Source organism: Pan paniscus, chromosome 22 (assembly GCF_029289425.2).
Source record: "Pan paniscus chromosome 22, NHGRI_mPanPan1-v2.0_pri, whole genome shotgun sequence".
Taxonomy (NCBI): domain Eukaryota; kingdom Metazoa; phylum Chordata; class Mammalia; order Primates; family Hominidae; genus Pan; species Pan paniscus.
In genome coordinates this window covers 17,142,726-17,163,036 of record NC_073271.2, presented here as the reverse complement: position 1 = coordinate 17,163,036, position 20,311 = coordinate 17,142,726, and the positions used below count along the sequence as shown (strand labels likewise).

Below are 20,311 nucleotides of genomic sequence, written 5' to 3'. Positions count from 1 at the left end.
CGAACTAGGGAATAGAGGACAAAAGTAGGTTAAGTTAAAACACTGCACAGCTCACCATGTTTACTGACATTCAGCTGTTTTCCTTGAATAAGCACTCCCTAGCTTACGGCAAGCCTTTGGTTAGTATCCAGATTTCAAAAAAAGAAAAAAAGATGATTCCAATCATTTGGCCGGTGTTTCCGTTACTTATATAAAGGAGTAAAGTTGTAAATTTCTTATTCCTCCATTTTATCTGATGTCAACCATTCTACTCCAAAGTGAATTCTTTTATATGCAGCAAACTCTGATTTTAGTTGGGATGGTAAACCATTTTAATTAATTAATTAATTAATTGGGATATACTGTTTATTCAATCTGGCAAACTCTGATTTTAATTGGGATGGTAAAACATTTTTATTTATTTATTATTTTTTTGAGACAGGGTCTCACTCTGTTGCCCAAGCCAGAGTACAGTGGCACAATCATAACTCACCACAGCCTCAAACTTCTCAAACAATCCTCTCACCTCAGCCTCCCAAGAAGCTAAGACAACAGGTCCATGTTACAATGCCCAGCTACTTTTTAAATTTTTCTTTTAGGGTCAGGGGCTTACTATGTTGCCCAAGCTGGTCTCAAACTTCTGGCCACAAGTGATCTACCTGCCTCAGCCTCCCAAATTTCTGGGTTTACAGGCATGAGTGAGCCGCTGCACCAGGCCCTATATTTAATGTTATTATTGATATTACAGTATTTAAGTCTCTTTGTTGCGGTTTGTTTCTATGAGTCCTATCTGTTCTTAATTCTATTTTCTTCTTTTTTTTACTGTTGTCAGATCTTTGTATCCTTACTGAGTTTCTGTCCAAGTGTCTTATTAATTACTCTTTTCTGCTTTTGGCTCCAAATTACATGGTGTTAGACTGTTTACTACTGTCCCACAGTTTAAAAATTTTTTTCCCCAATATTTTTCTCGTGTGTTTTAGTTTGCATAATTTCAGCCTACACACACACACACACACACACACACACACACACATATATATATATATATCAAGTCTACTTTTTTTTCTTTTCTTTCTTTCTTTTTTTTTTTTTTTGAGACAGAGTCTCGCTTTGTTGCCCAGGCTGGAGTGCAGTGGCACAATCTCGGCTCACTGCAAGCTCCACCTCCCGGGTTCACGCCATTCTCCTGCCTCAGCCTCCCCAGTAGCTGGGACTACAGGCGCCCGCCACCACGCCTGGCTAATTTTTTGTATTTTTAGTAGAGACGGAGTTTCACTGTGTTAGCCAGGATGGTCTCAATCTCCTGACCTTGTGATCTGCCCGCCTCGGCCTCCCAAAGTGCTGGGATTACAGGCGTGGGCCACTGCGCCTGGCCTATCAAGTCTACTTTTGAGATGGTCAAGGAAATTATTTACTGTTGATATTATGAATGTTAATTATACTATTTCCATTCAATTCTTTCTTATAGCTTCCCTCTCTGCCAAAATAGCTGTGCCTTCCTACATGTTGTCAACCTTTTACACTAAGTCTTTTATATATTAATCATAGTTATTTTAAATGCCTCTCTAAAGGTTCCAACATCTTGGTACATTCAGAATCCATTCTGTTGATTGCTCTAATTTTTCCAAATATGTAGCATTTTTTATTCTGTTTTTCTGCATCTCAAAATTTTTAATGAAATATTGGACATTTTGGATATATGAGGTAGAGACTGAAGTAAATAGTATTTATTTGAACGAATGTGGAAATAACTCTTCTGTCAGGTCATTTGTGTGTGTGTGGGGGGAAGGGTATGTGTGCATATGCACACACATGTACTTGCACACATGGTAGAAGAGATTGGAAACAATTTTATCTCAAGTTGAGTTTTTAAAAATTATTTTTTTTCTTTTTGCTTTGATTTTAACATGGTTATCTTTAACATTCTACTGGCTTCAAAGTTCTCCAGTGCTGCTCTGTGATTAAGATGATGTCTTCAGAGCATATAATTTTAAATTATTCATACTTCCCCCCTCCTATCCCTCTGGTTTAAGGTGTCCTTGTAAGTTTTCTCCTCAGAGGACGTTTATATCCATTGTCTTGCCCTGTCACATAGTAATACTTTATTTTTTGCTTATTATTACTCAGTGCTTGCTAGGCTGATAGTGGGGAATATAGAGATATCTCAATTGTCTTTGACCGCAGTCTTAGGTAAGTCCTGTGCACCTGGGGTTAAATTTTCTCAGCATTCATCTCTTTTTCTACCCAGGTCATCCAGATGTTGCCTTGTGTCTATGTTAGAGCTTACATGGCACAGAATTCTCTTCCCTTCCTCCAGTGGTTAGTCATTTCTATTAGTAACAGTTTAGAATCTTGACTTCAACAGTTTTTCTTTTCTCTCTCCCAGTGATAGGCCGTTTTTTCTCTACCTTTTTACTCTTTAACTATGCCTGGAGGACAAGGGGATTTGGTGCACCTCTTCTAGTGGATTAAGTCTCTTGCTCTGCATAAAAATATGTCTGAACAGCGGGTGAAGATTTGTGCCATTCTCACAGCTGGGGGATAATTTTCTAGTCTCACATTGCCCCCAAGCTTGCTTATAATCATTGCTGGAAGTTCATGCAGATGAGTCTGATAGTAACAGTGTGTTTCTTTTCTGTCAAAGGTCCCCCACAGGCTCTGGTAAAACGGTTTCTCTCGAGGGCAGGATTTGGTAAGAAGAATAGAATGCTCTAGTGTATTTCAAAATGGTTACTTTTCTCCTCTTCTTCCTGGAAGCACAAGGGAATTTTTCTCCAGCACTGTCTCTGAGACTCTGGTGGAGCTCCTAGAGGTAAACTCACAGAAGCGTGGGGTCCTCCCACGACCGCATCCCTGTGGAGTTTTTATTTGTCCAAATGGAGCTTCCAGCAATTCCTCAATTACAGTTCTGGTGTCAGCACTGGTTCTCATGGAGGTTTCTGATTTTGGATTTCTGTTCAGGAAAATTGTCATTTCCTGTGACCTCACTTCTGTGATGTATTTAAAAATTGTGATTGTGATCTAGTTTGTACAGCTTTTCCCTCATTGTTAGGACTAAATGAAAGCTTCTAGTCTCCTTTGCTAGATCAGATACCAGAACTCTTATTTCCTTCTAATGACAAAGTATGATGGCTTGAGAGACCATTCAGTTTTTCTACTGGTAGCTTAGTATTTGTGAAATTCCTTCATCTCCAGGTACTTCTGGAATCCTCAGGTAATGTTCACATATGTAAAAAAATCTGCTATCTCAGTCCTACTTTTTATTCTCTTGCTTTATGATCCAGACAGCTGTTTTCAGCTCTATCTATTGGACAGTGCTCTAATATATTTCTTGATACTTCACAATCAACACTCTTTGGGCTGCTCTTCTCCTTCCAAGTACTATCTTCGTAAACATAGCGCATAAATTTTTCTTAATGTCTTAAGTGATAAAAGAAATTAGACTTTTTTTTCTGTTTTATGTGGATGTACGTGTCAAAATTAGACTTTAAATAATAATGTATTAAAATTTAGTGTATTAGTCAGTTCTCACACTGCTATGAAGTACTGTCCAAGACTAGGTAATTTATTTAAAAAAGAGGTTTAATAAAATTGACTTACAGTTCCACATGGCTGAGGAAGCCTCAGAAAACTTACAATCACGGCAGAAGGTGAAGGGGAAGCAAGGCATGTCTTACATGGCAGCAACAGGAGCGCGGGTGAAAGTGCCACACTTCTAAACCATCAAATCTTGTGAGAATTCCCTCACTGTCATGAGAACAGCAAGGGGGAAGCCTGATTCCATTATCCAATCCCCTCCCACCAGGTCTCTCCCTCGACAGGTGGGGATTAAATTTGGGGATGAGATTTGGATGGGGACAAAAAGCTAAACCATATCATTGAGGCATAAAAGAAATGAATCATAGAATTGTAAATAAATAGTAAGTTTCAAAAAATGTAGCCATTTTTGTAACTCAAAGTCCAAAAAAATCAGTCCCATCTTCTGTGAGTCTTGGTCAACTTGCCTCCCAGATCCTGTACTATGTCCCAGAGCCATCTCACCTCTTTCCAATGGAAGGATCTACGTGCACTTTGCTATTATTCAAATTTCAGGTTATCTTTAGAGATTTTGTATTTGTCAAGGTTCTTCAGAGACACGGAAACATCAGGATGTAGATAGATAAATAGATAGAGAAATTTATTTTAGGAATTTAGCTCACATGATTGTGGAGGCTGGCAAGTTCAAAATTTGCAAATTAGGCCTGCAGGCTACAGACCCAAGAAAGAGTTGAAGTTTAAGTCTGAAGACAATTTGCTGACAGAATTCCCTGTTATTCTGCAGAGTTCAGTCTTTTTCTGTTAAGGCTTTCAACTAATTGAATATGGCCTACCTACGTTATGAAGGAGAATATACTTTACTTAAAAAGTCTACTGCTTTAAATATTAATTTTATTTCAAAAATACCTTCACAGAAATATTGAGAATAATGCTTAACCAAATATCTGGGTACTATGTACTTGTCAAGTTAACTCATAAAACTAACCATCATAGGTTCCAATGAAGAATGTTTTCCTTTCGTTCATGTCAACTACATTCTATATCATTATTTCCTGATCATGCTACAAGACAGCAAATCTGCCACCTACCAATTGTTAGAAAGCCCAAGATCTTTCCAACCCTCATCAACTTTGTTTAGTTTGTTTTCTTCCTGACATGGTCTGTTATTTGTATTCCTTCCTGCCTGTGTGGTTTCTTCTTACCTTCAGGCCTCAGCTTATATCTGTCTGCCACGCTTGTTTTTCCCGACCATGTTCCTCTATTGGATCATCTGGTTTGTTATTTCAGTTTTTATTTGTATTATTGATACAGTTTGGCTCTGTGTTCCCAACCAAATCTCACCTTGAATTGTAGTTCCCATAATTCCCAGTATGGTGGGAAGGACAAGTAGACATAATTGAATCATGGAGGCGGTTTCCCTCATCTTGTTCTTGTGATAGTGAGTTAGTTCTCATGAGATCTGATGGTTTTATAAAGGGCTTCACCCTTCACTGGGCCCTCATCCTTCTCCCTTCTCCCACAATGTAAGATGTCCCTTGCTCTTCTGCCATGATTGTGAGGCCTCTCCAGCTGCGTGGAACTGTGAGTCAATTAAATCTCTTTCCTTTATGAATTACCTAGTCTGGGACATGCCTTTATTTGCAGTGCAAGAACAGACTAAATACAATTATTTTTCTCTATTTTGTTTATTATCTTTCTCCTTTAACTATATTTAAGCTCCTTCAGGGTAGGTCCCCTGTTTGCTTTGCTCAAAATGCTGTTTAGCTATGCTTCTTACCATGCCTGGCCAAAATAATTGATTAAGAAAAAAATGTATATTTTTAAATAGTGACTAAATTCATTAACGCCAAACTTTCTATACTCCCTTAAGATGTGTTTGCTTGCTTTCAAAAGCATAACAACCTTTCCTGAATAGACCTTTGGGAGGCTCCATAGCATAGGGAAGTTTCATATTATGACTCCGCAAGAGACAGTCCATTCTCTTGTAATGGTGAGGTGGATTGCAGGGGATGATACGAAGAATATAAGGTAAGTGTGTGTCAAAATTAGACTTTAAATAAGAATTTATTACTTATCTCACGATCTGTCCCTAAGCTCTGCATGGTTTATTTACAATTTCCAACTTTTCTTTGGCATTTTGTCGTAATTCCTAGAAGAGCCTAAAGATTCTGTGTAGTTAAATGCAATTTAGAAATTTTAGAACAGTCTTCCCTTTTTTTACAGGAGGTTTTCTGCCTTTTTAGTGGGGAGACAGAATAGCTCAAAGACAGCAGCAACCAGTCTTGGTTCAAATTATGGCAGTAAACTTACAAGCTGTACAGCATTGAATGGAGCATTTAACCTCTCCACACTCTCACCTATAAAATGAAAGCAAAACTAATGTTATTTACTTCATTTTGATATCTTATGGATTGAATGACAGATAACCTATGCTATACACAGTATCTGAAACATTCTAAAATAATTTCTGATGTTGTAATCCTTGGAGAGGATTTTGATTCAAATATGACAAAATTCTAAGAAGGGTAATATTTGAATCAAAATCCTTTCCAAGGATTACATTCTAATCTTGCATTAGAAAAATGTCTTTTTTGTTGTTTGCCAAAGAAAGTTAGCCATTCTGTTGGTGTTTACTTATAGAATGTATTCGTCTGTGAATTTTCCATAGGTAGTGTTCTGATTCAATTATTCTTTTCATTTACTTATTTATTTACTAGGTTACAGGTTCTTATCTGTCGCCCAGTTTGGAGTACAGTGGCACAATTTTAGCTCACCACAGCCTCAACCTTCTGGGCTCCAGTGATCCTTCTGCCTCAGCCTCCCAAGTAGCTGGGACAACAGGTCGGTGCCACCATGCCCAGCTAATTTTAAGTTTTTTTTGTGGAGATGGGATCTTACCATGTTGCCCAGGCTTGTCTTAAACACCTGGACTCAAGTTTTCCTCCTCTCTCAACCTCGCAAAGTGTTGGGATTACAGGTGTGAGCCACTGTGCCTGGCAATTTTTCTTTACGTTTATGCAGCAATTTCTGAAATATGGAAAACATTCATTAAATATGTCTTGAATAAGCAGATGCCAGATTATTGAATATGCTACTTTTTTCAAAGGGTAATCTGGAAAGAGAAAAATGACATAAATTTTTTCTTTCTATAAATTAGAATTTCCAAATGTTACTATGCATAACAAACACTGAGGGGTTTTTGAAAAGAAGACTCCTAGCTCCTCCATCTGAAACCAGCTGAACCTGAAGCATTTTAATAAATCTAGAGCAAGCAGTCCCCAAATCTACTCTTTTATAAACACTGCATTAGACTGTTTCTTGCTAATTTTCAATCAAACAGAAGGAAGAGAATGAGGCACATTCTAAATTAATTCAGAGAAAGCACAGACAAGTTATTACATTAATCTCTTCATAAGCTCAACAACAGCATGAGTAGCAAGTCATGTAATGATTGAATCTGGAATAGTACCACATGTACCTAATGACAGAATGGTAATTAAAATACGTGCTTAAAATTTTTCAATTACAGAGGTAGTAGCTTCAAATTTACTCAAGAGGAAGTCTGAACACAATGATCTATAGTGATTCTCGAAGGCTGGAATAGGCTATTCCTAGTGGAAATCACATATAATTTGGGTCTGAAAATATTTTTACGACTACTTTGTGTCTTTTCAGATTATTTTAGGTTGATCAAGTCAGAAGTTAATAAATGTAATGCTAAACAACCACTAAAATGGATGAAAAGAGGAGAAATACTTCGCTTGTAGTATGCATAATATCTGTCGATGTTGATGCAGACTACAAATGTTTAAGTCTCTCCCATAGTTATTATATCTTTTCACCTTAAATCTCAACTGTTATTTTTATAAAAAATGATTTAAAAGCAAATAATTTCATTGAATTCATAGTAAGAAGTGAGAAGAAGCATAACTGTTCATACCACCAAATAGTTTTCTAGTAACAGATAATATGGCTTTATTTCATTTCAGTAATTACAGTTTTGATAATTCACATTTCATCACATTTTAAAATTTGTCAAAACCACATATTATTAAAACTATGAACTTTTTATTCACAACTCAAATTTGAAAATTCTCCATCTCTCTCTCCTCTCTCTCTCTCTCACACACAGACACACACACACACACACAAAATCACAAATTCCAAAACAATTAGCCCTAATAACAAGGGCACTGATTTTGCATCACTTTGAAAAGATGAATTTACTATTTATGTTTTGGTAAACTAATCTTGTAGCTCCCAAGCTAAAAATATTCCTTTAATCATATAAAAATGCAAAAAGTAAAAATACAGTGAGATCAAAAAGATAAGTATTTTTTTAAATAAATTCATTACATCATAACTTATAGTTTAAGAAATTGAAGGCTGAAGAGATTTGATGAATATCCCAAAGTCATACTAATCTAATTGGTGGGAAAAAAGGCTTAAATCTGTGGCTTCTTAACTAGTTCAACATTTGCTTTGAAAGAATTTTCTGCCTCTGTCAAGTAACTTGGCAGCTAAAGGAGTGATTGATGGAGGCATGGAAACATGTTTGTGTTTGTGGGGGATTTCTTTGTTTATTTTATTTTTTAAGTTCATGGACTGCATTTCTTAGACGTTTTAGGTTTCCAGAAAAATTGAAGAGAGTACAGAAGACTGCCATATGCTCTCTCTCCCCAGGTCTGTAATTTCATCTGTTATTAATAGCTGTCATTGATCTACACTTATTACAACTGATGAACCAATATGGATGCCTGTCTTAGCTCAGGCTGCCATAAACTGGGTGGCTTAAACAGAAATTTATCTTCTCTCAGTTTTGAAGACCGGAAGTTTCAAAAATCAGGGTGCCAATATGACTTGATTTTGGTAGTGGGTGTCTTCCTGGCTTGAAGATGGTGGTCTTTTCACTGTGTGTTCACATGTCTTGAGGTATGCTCATGGAAAGAAAGAAAGAGAGAGAGAGAGAGAGACAGAGACAGAGAGACGGAGAGTCTTATTCTAAGGCGTATGCCTGTGTGTGTGTGTGTGTGTCTGTGTGTGTGTGTCTGTGGGGAGGGGGAGAGTTATCATAAGGTGTATGCCTCTGTGTGTGTGTGTGTGTGTGTGTGTGTGTGTGTGTGTGTAGAGAGAATGAGAGAGAGGAACAGAAAGAGAACTTCTTCTTATAAGGTCACCAATCCAACAGGCTTAGGACCCTACCCTTCTGGCCTCATTTAACCTTAATAACCTCCTAAAAGCCTACCTAAAGACCCTATCTTCAAATAACATCACATTTGGTGTTAGGGCCTTAACATATGAATGACAGAAGATACAGTTTAATACATAGCATTACATTAGTGTTAACTAACACCCATAGTTTACATTAGGGTTTACTCTTTGTGCTATACCGTTCTATGGGTTTTCCCAAGTGCATAATGTCATATATATATATATATATATATATATATATATATATATTTCATATAGAAAAGTGTCACTGTGCAAAAAATCTACTGATTTCTTTACTGTCTATGCAGTTTTGCCTTTTCCAGAATGTCATATACTTGGAATCATACATTATGTAGACTTTTCAAACTGGCTTCTTCACTTAACAATATTCATTTTTTTCCAGCTCTTTTTCTGGCTTGAGAGCTCTTTTTTATTTTATTTTATCTTTTTTGAGATGGAGCCTCACTCTGTCACCCAGGCTAGAGTGCAGTAGCACAATCTTGGTTCACTGCAACCACCACCTCCTGGGTTCAAGCAATTCTCTGGCCTCGGCCTCCCAAGTAGTTGGGATTACAGGTGCCCGCTATCACACCTGGCTAATATTTTTGTATTTTTAGTAGAGACAGGGTTTCACTATGTTGGCCAGGCTGGTCTTGAACTCCTGACCTCTGATGATCCATTCCCCTTGGCCTCCCAAAGTGCTGGGGTTACAGACATAAACCACTGCACCCGGCCAGCTCACTTCTTTTTTATCACTGAATAATATTCTATTGTATAGATGTACCACAGTTTGTTTATCCATTCAGCTATTTAAGAACATCTTTGTTGCTTTCATTTTTTTGCAATTAAGAATAAAGCTGCTATGATCATCCATGTGTAGATTTTTGAGTGGACATAAGTGTTTAACACATTTGGATAAATTCTTAGGAGTTTTATTGCTGGATATTTACCAAGAAGATGGTGCTTAGCTTTCTAAGAAACTGCCCAACTGTCTTTCAATGTGGTTGTATACTTTTTCATTCTGACCATAAATGAATGGGAGTTCAGTTACATCCTATCCTTGGCAATAGTTTGTGTTGTCAGTGTTTTGAATTTCAACCATTCTAATGGATGTGTCATTTTATCTCATGGTTGTTTTACTTTGCAAATTCCAGTGACATATGATGTTCATCATGTTTTCATATGCTTATTTGCCATCTGGATTTCTTATTTGGTGAGATATCTGTTCAGATCTTTTTTCCACTGTTCTTCAGTTTTATAAAATTAAATTTCAGAAAACTAGACATGCGAGCAGATGAACTAAGGAAAGATTATTCCTGTTACAAGAGTTTTTACTTTACAAAAATATTCACCATAGTGATGCCTTAGTAAATAGTTTTAGAATGTTCTTAATATTGTCTGATTTATATATTTAAAACATATATCAGTAGCACAAAAAACAATATCACCGTATTATAAATTTAGATACAATGATCAGAAAATGCATTATTTCCTTCTACAGTCTCCACGGAAAACATGGTTAGTAATTTTATTTTTGTTATTTGATATTCTGATATAATCTTACATTTTGTATTTGTACAGAAAATCATTTTTACTGATTATTCTCCTCTGGACTTGGTATATCCCTGTTGGAAAACATGGAGAAAAGATGCAAGTCTTACATTTAAGCTTACCCTCAGTGACAAAGCACTTTTCTTTCTGAAATTTTATAACCAGTGAAGATCACATCTTAAGGTACAACAAGCAGCAAGTTTAGAAATGGGAGATCAAAGAAATACCTTCTATCTGAAGAAAGTTTCTAGGAAGCATTAAACAATACCAAAGAACAAAATATTGAACTTATGGTCAGAAAAGCAAATTTGAGTCTTGCCATGTATTAATTATATAACTGTGTTTGACTCACTTTGATATTTTGGCTACCATTCCCTTATCAGTTAAATTAGCAGATTATGTTCAAAACTTTTCAACATTTTACTACCTGATACTCTGAAATTCTAAGTTCTCGGAGAGATGCCCCCATATGTAAGCTGAATGTTTTACCCATGCATTGGAGAAAAAAAAATTGAAAATTTGAAAAATGTGTCTTTCTTAACATATAAGTTTTTAATATTATAATTTTAAACTGTTTTTAAATTTAATGAAAATTTAATACCACTTTTGGTGAGAAAAGAAAATATAAAGATCAAGGAAAATGAAACTATAAAATACATAATTATGATAGAATTATAAGCAAGGTAGCTAGTGAATGTTTTGAATACTGATGTGATTGTCTGTTTTGCATGGCTATAAAGAATATCTGGGACTGAGTAATCTGTGAAGCAAAGAGGTTTATCTGGCTCTCAGTTCTGCAGGCTATACAAGAAGCATGCTGCTGGCACCTGCTTGGCTTCTGGTGGAGCACTCAAGAAGATTTTACTCATGGCAGAAGTGAAGGGGAACTGGCATGTCACATGGCAACAGAGGGAGCAAGAGTGTGGAGAGTGTGGAGAGGAACAACTGACTGTTCAGGGAACTAAGAGTAGTGTGAGAAGTCACTCATAACTACAGGGAGGACGTCCAGCCATTCACGAAGGATCGCCCCTGTGACGCAAACACCTCCCACTAGGACCCACTCCAACACTGGGGGCTCACATTTCTTTTTTTTTATTTTTTATTTTTTGAGACGGAGTTTTGCTCTGTTGCCCAGGCTGGAGTGCAGTGGCACAATCTTGGCTCACTGCAAGCTCCGCCTCCTGGGTTCACGCCATTCTCCTGCCTCAGCCTCCTGAGTAGCTGGGACTACAGGTGCCCGCCACCACTCCCGGCTAATTTTTTTGTATTTTTTGTAGAGACGGGGTTTCACCATGTTAGCCAGGTTTGTCTCCATCTCCTGACCTTGTGATCTGCCCGCCTGGGCCTCTCAAAGTGCTGGGATTACAGGTGTGAACCCCCGCGCCTGGCCATGGGGGCTCACATTTCAACAAGAGATTTTCAGGGGACAAATATCCAAACTATATCAACTGATAAAATGACTTTTCAAATACACATACATACATATAAAAATAAATGCATACATCAAAATTGGCCAGCTTAATAAATTGTATCAAAAATAAATATGTCCATTAAACTACCATCCAGACCCAAAACACCAGAACCCAATTAGTTGAGTTTATGATCATAGATTAATTTGGAAGCTTTTGAATTCTATATAAATGGGATTGTATATTAAGTTTCTTTTTTTTTTTTTTTTTGCCCTTTTTACCCGTTGTATTCGTTTTGGTTTGTTCATGCTGCTTTAACAAAGTGCCTGAGACTGGGTAATTTATAAAGAACAGAAATTTGTTTTCTCAGAGGTCTGGAGACTGGGAAGTCCAAGATCCAGTCACCAATTGATGATGGCCCAGTCTCTCTGCACTCAAGATGACACTTTGTTGCTATCCTGGATGGGAGGAATCCTGTGCCTTATATAGTGAAAGGGACAACAGGAACAAAAAGGTGTAAACTCCTTCCTTCAAGCCCTTTTATAATGCACCTAATGTCATTAATGAAGACAGACCTCTTATGACTCAATTACCTCCTGAAGGCCACCTCTCTTAATACCATTGCATTGGGGATTAAGTTTCAACATAAATTTTAGTGGGGAAAAAAGCATTCAAACCATAGCAATGTTTATGAGATTCAAGCAAGACATCGTGTACCTATAGTTTGTTCATTTTTATTGCAGTAAAGTAATCCACTGTATGATACTATATATAATATCATTGCTTATATGTTTTACTATTGAAGAAAATTAATTATATAGTAATCCATTGTATGACATTATATCTAATACCATTGCTTATCTGTTTTACTATTAAGAAAATTAATTTGACTATCATGAGTAATGCTGTTGCTAGTGTTTAAGTTCATGATTTTGTGCACGTTTCTGCTGGGCAGGAATGAAATTACTGGATCATATGATGTGCCTATATTCAGGTTTGTAATTAATGCCAGTGAGGTTACTCAATTTGTTGTACCCAATGGCAGGTGTAAATTTCAGTTGCTGTGCTACCTCAAACATTCCATATTATGGGGTTTTTCACATTTTCAGTTATTCTGGTAGATGCATAGTGCTATCTCATTGAACTTTGAATTTGATTTCCTCTGGATACTAATTAGATTTTGAACTTGTTTGTATATTTATGGCATATGTAGATCCCCTCTTTGGTAAAATATCTATTTAAGGCTTTTTAATCCCCTTTTAAGATTGATTTATCATTTTTTTCCTTATTACTTAGAGAATAGCTCTATATAAACTGGAACTAGATTTTTGAGTGTTAAATAGGTGAGAAATGTGTCCTATCTCTCTATATCCTGCATTTCACCTGCTAATAATCACTATTAATGAATAAAATTTTCTAACTTAAACATTGTATAATTTCTTCATATTTTGAACTTACTGTCCTATTCAAGAAATGTCACCTTATTCCAAATTCAGGACATTTTTCTCCTGAACTATCTGCTGGAAGCTTTATGATTTTATCTTGTGTGAGACTTTCTACCTCCACCCTCCACCTTGAATGAGGTTTAATGTCTGATGTGAGACAGGGCTAAGATTCATAATTATCTATTAGTCTGTAGTGCCTTTTTTGTCATCATTAAAGAGTCTTATTTGAGTGTAGATCTGCTTTTGGACAATTCTGTCTCATTCAATTATTTTTAATCTTTGTTCAGAAATGACATTGTCTTAATTAACCATGTTATTTTAATTAGTATAAATTTATACTAAATTATGTCATCTTACAGTGCAAGTCATTCAACTTTGGTTGCTCTTTGTGTTTAAAAATCAATGTTAGAACCATCCAGGCACAGTGGCTCACGCCTGTAATCCCAGCACGTTGGAAGGCCGAGGTGGGTGGATCACCTGAAGTCAGGAGTTCGAGACCAGGCTGGCCAACATGGTGAAACCCCATCTCTACTAAAAATACAAAAATTAGTCAGCCGTGGTGGCGGGTGCCTGTAATCCCAGCTACTCTGGAGGAGAATCACTTGAACCTGGGAGGCAGAGGTTGCAGTGAGCCAATATTGCACCACTGCACTCCAGCCTGGGCAACAAAGAGGGAAACTCTGTCTCAAAAAAAAAAAACAAAAATCAATATTAGAATCAATTTTACACACACACATACACACGCAGACACACACACACACACACATTCTTAGACACTCCTGGGATTTTATCTATTATGATGTTGAATTCATGTATAGATTTTGGTAGAAACAATAACTTAAAATACTAAGTATATCAATCCATTAAAATACATATAATTATTTGAGATTTTTATTACTTTCAATTTTTAAATATGTTCTGTGGCAAGTTTTTGCCTATCATTTAGAATTATTTCCGTCTTTTACAAGTTGTTGATGTTATTCAAATAGTAATTTTATTTTATTTTCTGATTTTTTGTTGTTGGTAATATAGAAACAAAATTAATACTTACAAATTGACCATGAAGCCAAAGATTTTGCTAAATCATTTTATCAATTTCAATTGCTTATCTATTGATTGTTTAGGAATTTCTACGCAATTTTGCAATCCGGCAAAGCAGTAAGTCTTATTTCTTGCCATTCAATCCTTATATGTTTATTTCTTTGTTTGTTTGTTCTTATTCCACTGGCAAGGACATCTAGTACAACCTTGAACTGAAGTGATGGTAACAAGCAAACTTTTCTTTTTATCAATCTCAAGAGGCACGCCTCCAATATTTCACTGTAATATAATATTTGCAATATAATATATATTTGTAATATATAAAGTATGATTTTTGTTGGCATCTTTTATCACACACACACAAATATTGTTTCTAATCCTATATTTCTAAGATTTTTTTCACTCAGGGATGGCAGTTGAATTTTATCAAAGGCCTTTTTTGCATCTTTTAAAAATGTCAGTAATAAAACAAAGTTACTGATACATAAAAGAAATCTAGAATAAGTTTACAAAATATTATGAGAAATTCAGTATATGTACCTAACGTTTTTACAGAAAAGGAGTATGCTGCCTGAAATATCCTTTGAGATTCTTGAAACACTGAGACAAATTAGTAAATGAATAGCAAGATGGATAAAGATATATGTGATAAGCACCATAATAAAATGTTAACTGAAAATTCCTGTATAGCTGGTATAGATATTCATGGGAAGATTCTTTCAACTTTGCTGTATGTTTGGAATTTTTCATAACACAGTGCTGAACATAACAATGACCATTAATAGTTTCAACTTCCTATCATTCATATCTTTAGGTAATTTTCTGCATATACTTTACCAGAACTTTAACTGTTCCAAATATTCCATCTTTTCCTCTAATTTAATCATTTTTTATTTCTGCCTTCCTCTTTCTTTTATTTTTTGTTTCCAGCATTATCGAGGTGTAATTGGTAAATGAAAATTATACATACATGATTCATACATGATGATTTGATATATGTATACATTGTTTAATATTACCACAATTAAATTAATAAACACAACCATCACCACACATAGTTACCCTCTTTTATGTATGTCTGTGTATTGAGGACCCTTAAGATTTACTATTGTGGCAAATTTCAAGTAAACAGTATTATTTTTAGCTATAGTCACTATGCTATATATTATATCCACAGATTTTATTAATATTGTAACTGGAAATTTGTTCCCTTTGACCAACATTTCTTCATTACTACCTCACTCCAGTCCCTGGCAACCACTAGACCCAGAAAGACATATATATACTGTCTGGCCTCCTTTATGTGTGGAATACACTTTGTTTATTCCTAAGAGGAACCTTCTCAAACTCATTGTAACCTCCTTTACTTTAACATCCTCCCTGTTCTTTAAGAATGTGTTACCTACTGGAGTTTTCATGACAGTCATTCTCTTGACATCAAGCTTAATTGTCATGCCTATGCAAGTTCCACCGGTTTGCTTTTGTTGACTCTGGATCAATATAATGGCTTTGGATCAATAAAACAGCTCCTCTTAGTTGGAAGCGTACTGGATAAACCTACAGGACAGCATTGAATCTATTGGAAATTAATGATTGCTTATTCAGATGAGCTCTGAATACTATTCATTTCTAATATCCTTTCTTTTCTTTTCCAATGTAAATTTTAAAACTATTACCACCTTCCTAATGTATACTACTGACTTGCCTCTCATTGCTCATAAACAATTACTACTAGGCTAAAAATTGGAAATTAACAGCGCCTTCCCATTTTAAATCAAAGTTCACCACTAAGATCTCCTTTTTCTCATTTATCTGGTTTTTGTTTTGTTTGTTTGCTGTAACTTCTTAGTTTTTCTGTTGAAATCTTAAACCATATTTCTTTTCTTCCCCTCAAGGAGATATTATTTCATCTTTCCTATCTTTATTTCTTGTACCTTTAAAATTAGGTTTTGCTTTTTTCTTTCCTTCACTACCGAACTTCAGCTAAGAGCATTCTAAACTCTTCTCTCTACCTCCACATGTGACTCATTGAAACCATTTACTTATTTCTAGTTTTTATCTTACCTGAATGCTGGATGTTGATCATGGTCTCTTTGAAAAAAATAATTCTTCCTGAGTTCCACATTCCTTTCGAAGTTTTTACCTGATATTCCTATATGAACACCCAGAAGTCACACTCACTGATAAAATCCACAACTAAGCCTATTTTCTCTCATCCAGAGTCTATTTATCATTTGACTCTCCCTATCTTTCTAAGGGGAGGTAGTAGTGACTCAGATATCTAAACCAAAAAGCTTAAAGTTGACGCTGCTGCTCTCTCATCTGTCATTCTATTTAACAAGTTCTGTAATTCCGCACCTAAACTACTTCTAAAAACAAGTGTCTTTTATATATTCACAAACTAATGCAAATTATCAGTGTCTTTCAGATGTTGGAGTGACTATTAATATTTAACCTCACATTTTTATTTTCATATACTTCAAAGTATAAATCTGTAGCACACTTGATTTCAATTAAATGACCATAAAACAACTAATGACTACTATATCATTTTATTAGCAGAAACACCACAGAATCTTCTTCACTACTTCCTTCCATCTGAGAAAAACAATAAAAAAGTCTCAAAAATATCTTTGTGAAATAACCTTAAAGAAACAATTCTCTTTCAATCATATTCCTTTATGTAGTTACATTATCTGTTTTAACGACAGAAATGAGCCATGAAAATAAAATATTCCTATAAACATAGACTCTAACCATAAGAAAGATAATAAATAAAATGTAAATTAAGAACTACTTGGCATTATAGGTGTGGAGTATTTACTCTTTTCCAAAAGAAATAGATAAAATGGAGAGCTCACAGGAATATAGAAATTACCTCCCATTTGGAGATATTATTAGAACACATTAGAATACCCAAAAATAAGTGGCATATTTAGTTTCATATTTCTCCTAGAAAAACAGAACCTTCTAAGAAGTTTTTCCCTGTTGCTTCTAAGTGCACCATTAAGTTTAAATACCATAGTTTCTATCACATAGCCAAAATTTCTATCTCCCAGGTGTGTTCTACACACAGACTAGATCAAATATGTGAAAGTCTTCCTATAAAATACAAACGATGTTCAATCAAAGAACCTAAGAGGAGAAAAACTCTCGTTTAATTATTTGGTAAAATACTATAACATTGTACCTGCTTTAATTGTCATAGATTTATTATATCACCCTTTATTATTAAGGACTAAAAAATTTTTTTCAAAAACTAGGTCATGTTATATCCATTGCAATTGTAAGCAAACAGAATTTCTGAAGACATGAAAGCTCGATCAGCATTTTGGAATTAAAGTTTTCTTTATGCAACCTGTCATAACTAGTAACATATGTTAATAAAGTCTAAGGAGTTTTGTTAATTAAAGAATAATATTGCCTTTGATACGTAGTTCATCATTAATTTGCTCAAATATTTTTGAGGAAATTTCAAAGTAAGGAAAAAACAGAAAGGAGAAATAATAAGTATAAAAGCTGAAATATTTTAGGGAAGAGGCTTTCTTGCTCATTCTCTTTGAATTATGTTACTTAGATTATATTAATTAGTTTGGGTCGTGCTGTGCTGGGGAACCACCGAGCAGAAAAACTTCAGGCATTAGTTGAAGTCTCTACTAATCTACTAATCCACTTACTCATTGTGTAACTTACTTAGTTCTTTACCAGTTATGTTTCTCTTTTTTTTGTCTGTAAAATGAAGAAAGTAGTAGAACCAACAACATAGGGGTTTTGTGAATATTAATATAAATTATAAATGTAAATTAATTATCATTATATAAGTGCTCAATAATGTTAGCCATCATATAATATTAGATATTGATCATTATATGTATTATTATTTCTGCATCTCAGACTTTGTTGGAATTGAATATCTTAAAGGACTAGGGGCACACTTAAATAGCAGTATTATCAACATTTAAATTACTGTAATTTTATTTTAGATGTTCACATCAGTCTTTCTAAGAAGGAGAAATCTGGACATAGAAACAGCTAAATTCAAATCTATTGCTCTTCTTTCCTATCTCCAAGTTATCTTTTTCTTCTAAATATAGATGCTGGGACATGTAGTCATCTGACTACAGTGGAATCTTTGGACTCTACTAAGAACCCTTTGAAGGAAAAATATATGAGACTTTAGTATGTAAGGGCCAGATGAAGACCTAGATAGTGGCAAAGAGGACCCCAGGGCAAAACCTAGAGATGCATAGGTCGAGCAGAGTTTGAACATAACAGATGTGTTGACTTCAGATTTGGATGTAAGGAAGTCTACAGTGATGTCACCAAGTTGCACTATTATATAACAGTGGAAGAGGTTGCTGAAGAGTAGGCCAAGTTCTACCTGCAGAAGAAGATCTTGAACTAGGAATGTGGGGTGCCAGGGCCTTGTTATACATTCCTCTTCAAGCAGCTAAATTCCTTGGTTTCCTGTCCACCACAGCCCATGTAGAAGAAACCATAGTCACCACCTAACTGTGCCACCTTTGAAGGCAATCCAGCAATTAGGCATGAAATATAGCATAGGGGCTTGAAAAACATAAACTACTATAAAACAAAATAAGTTAACTATCTCAGAGGACCTTGTATCAGAGAGAAAGATCAATCTGTATAAACAAATAATGTACACAGAAAAGTGAAGTTGCTAGAGAAGATGGGTATTAACATGAATAAAAAGGGGATAGTTAATTACAACATCTAATGACTCTCTGAAATTAAATAGTAACTTGCATAAAAAGAAAAAACATCAAAAAGGGAAAGAAAAAAAGTCTCAGTGAACAGAACTGACATTTACTTCATTAAATGTCAATAAAAACAATAGAAATTATTTCTAAAGAGTACTGAGAAAAAGGGATACAATCAAGATTTGAATGGCCATCAAAATAGTTAACCATCAGAGCTAACTCATGAGTTAAGGTATGGTATGTGAGGATAAGCCAAGATTGAGGAAGCATAACATCCATAGCGCATGTCAGAAAAACACATGAGAAATGATTATACTATACCCAAAATGTGCAAGAACACAAACTCAAAATAAGAAAAGATGAAGAGGAAATAGTGAGAACATGGAAGTATATAAAAAGAATATAAATATAAGGGTTAAATATACAGAACCTTGAAACTAAAAAGATATACTTAGGGGTCATTGTAATAACAGTAAAAGCATTTAATGATTTCAACCAAACCTAGAAAACAGGACTTGGGTTGGAGATGAAGAGTTAGCAAAGCTTTTACCAAATTTTCATGTTCTCATGAGGGAATTAGAATAGGCTGGAAAGCAGAGCAGGAGTAAGGCAAAACGTGTGCTTTAATTTTGGAGAGGAGGTCTTATTGTAAGGAGGAAATAGGGGAGTTAGGTTGGGAAAATTACTTTTCAGGTAATCTGGTTCCTTCATTTCTTTTAAATTTTCTCATATAAAAAAGTCTGAATTGGATGAAGAGAGCAAGGTAAGGAAAAATGGGAACCTTTAATAAAATTTTTAAAAATCAATAATTTTTCTTAATGATCAAAGAAAAATAACAAAGTATGTATTTTGAAACTAGGATAAATATGAGCTAGAGAAAAGAGAAAGAGAAGAAGCAATGTATCTCAAATAAAATCATGTTTATAACAACAATGATGTATTGAAATAATGGTGCACTATGATGAAAAAGATTTATTATAGAAAGGCAATGCTATTTTATAGTTAGCAAATCAACATTATTTATTTAATCTAAGTTTTAAAGGAGTTAAGAAGGTATGATTCTAGTAATAATTGCTACAAAAATGATAAACTACAGCACACATTCTTAAAAACTAAGCAAATTAAAATTTTTAAAAGAAAGAAAGTGACAAAATAGAATAGCAAATAATATCCTAAATCTTGGAAAAATATAAACATTTTATTGAAATCAACAATTAAACTTATTTTGCAGTTAAATTGAAAGTGCAAATAAATAGTTGCTTTATATTAGTGATAAAAACTGTAACAGAATTTTAAAACACTAAAATAAAAAATAAAAATTTTAAGTCTCATACGAAGAAATCTATAAAGTAATATGGAAACATATAAGACACAAACAACTGCAAGGAAATGTGTTTCTGGGTAGAAGGAAGTAGTG

The 20,311-nt window shown here is 34.8% G+C and overlaps 1 long non-coding RNA gene across 5 annotated transcripts in view; it reads left to right on the top strand.

Annotated features, from left to right (window-relative positions):
• Positions 1-20,311, top strand: part of LOC129394953 (uncharacterized) — a 215,865-nt gene that overhangs the window by 104,778 nt on the left and 90,776 nt on the right. For 2 of the 5 annotated variants that reach the window (XR_008622391.2, XR_008622388.2), the window contains one exon: positions 11,071-13,113. The exons of the other annotated variants lie outside the window; for them this stretch is intronic. This is a non-coding gene — a long non-coding RNA (uncharacterized LOC129394953). Of the gene's footprint in view, positions 1-11,070; positions 13,114-20,311 lie in introns of those variants that run through there. 5 annotated transcript variants of the gene reach the window in all.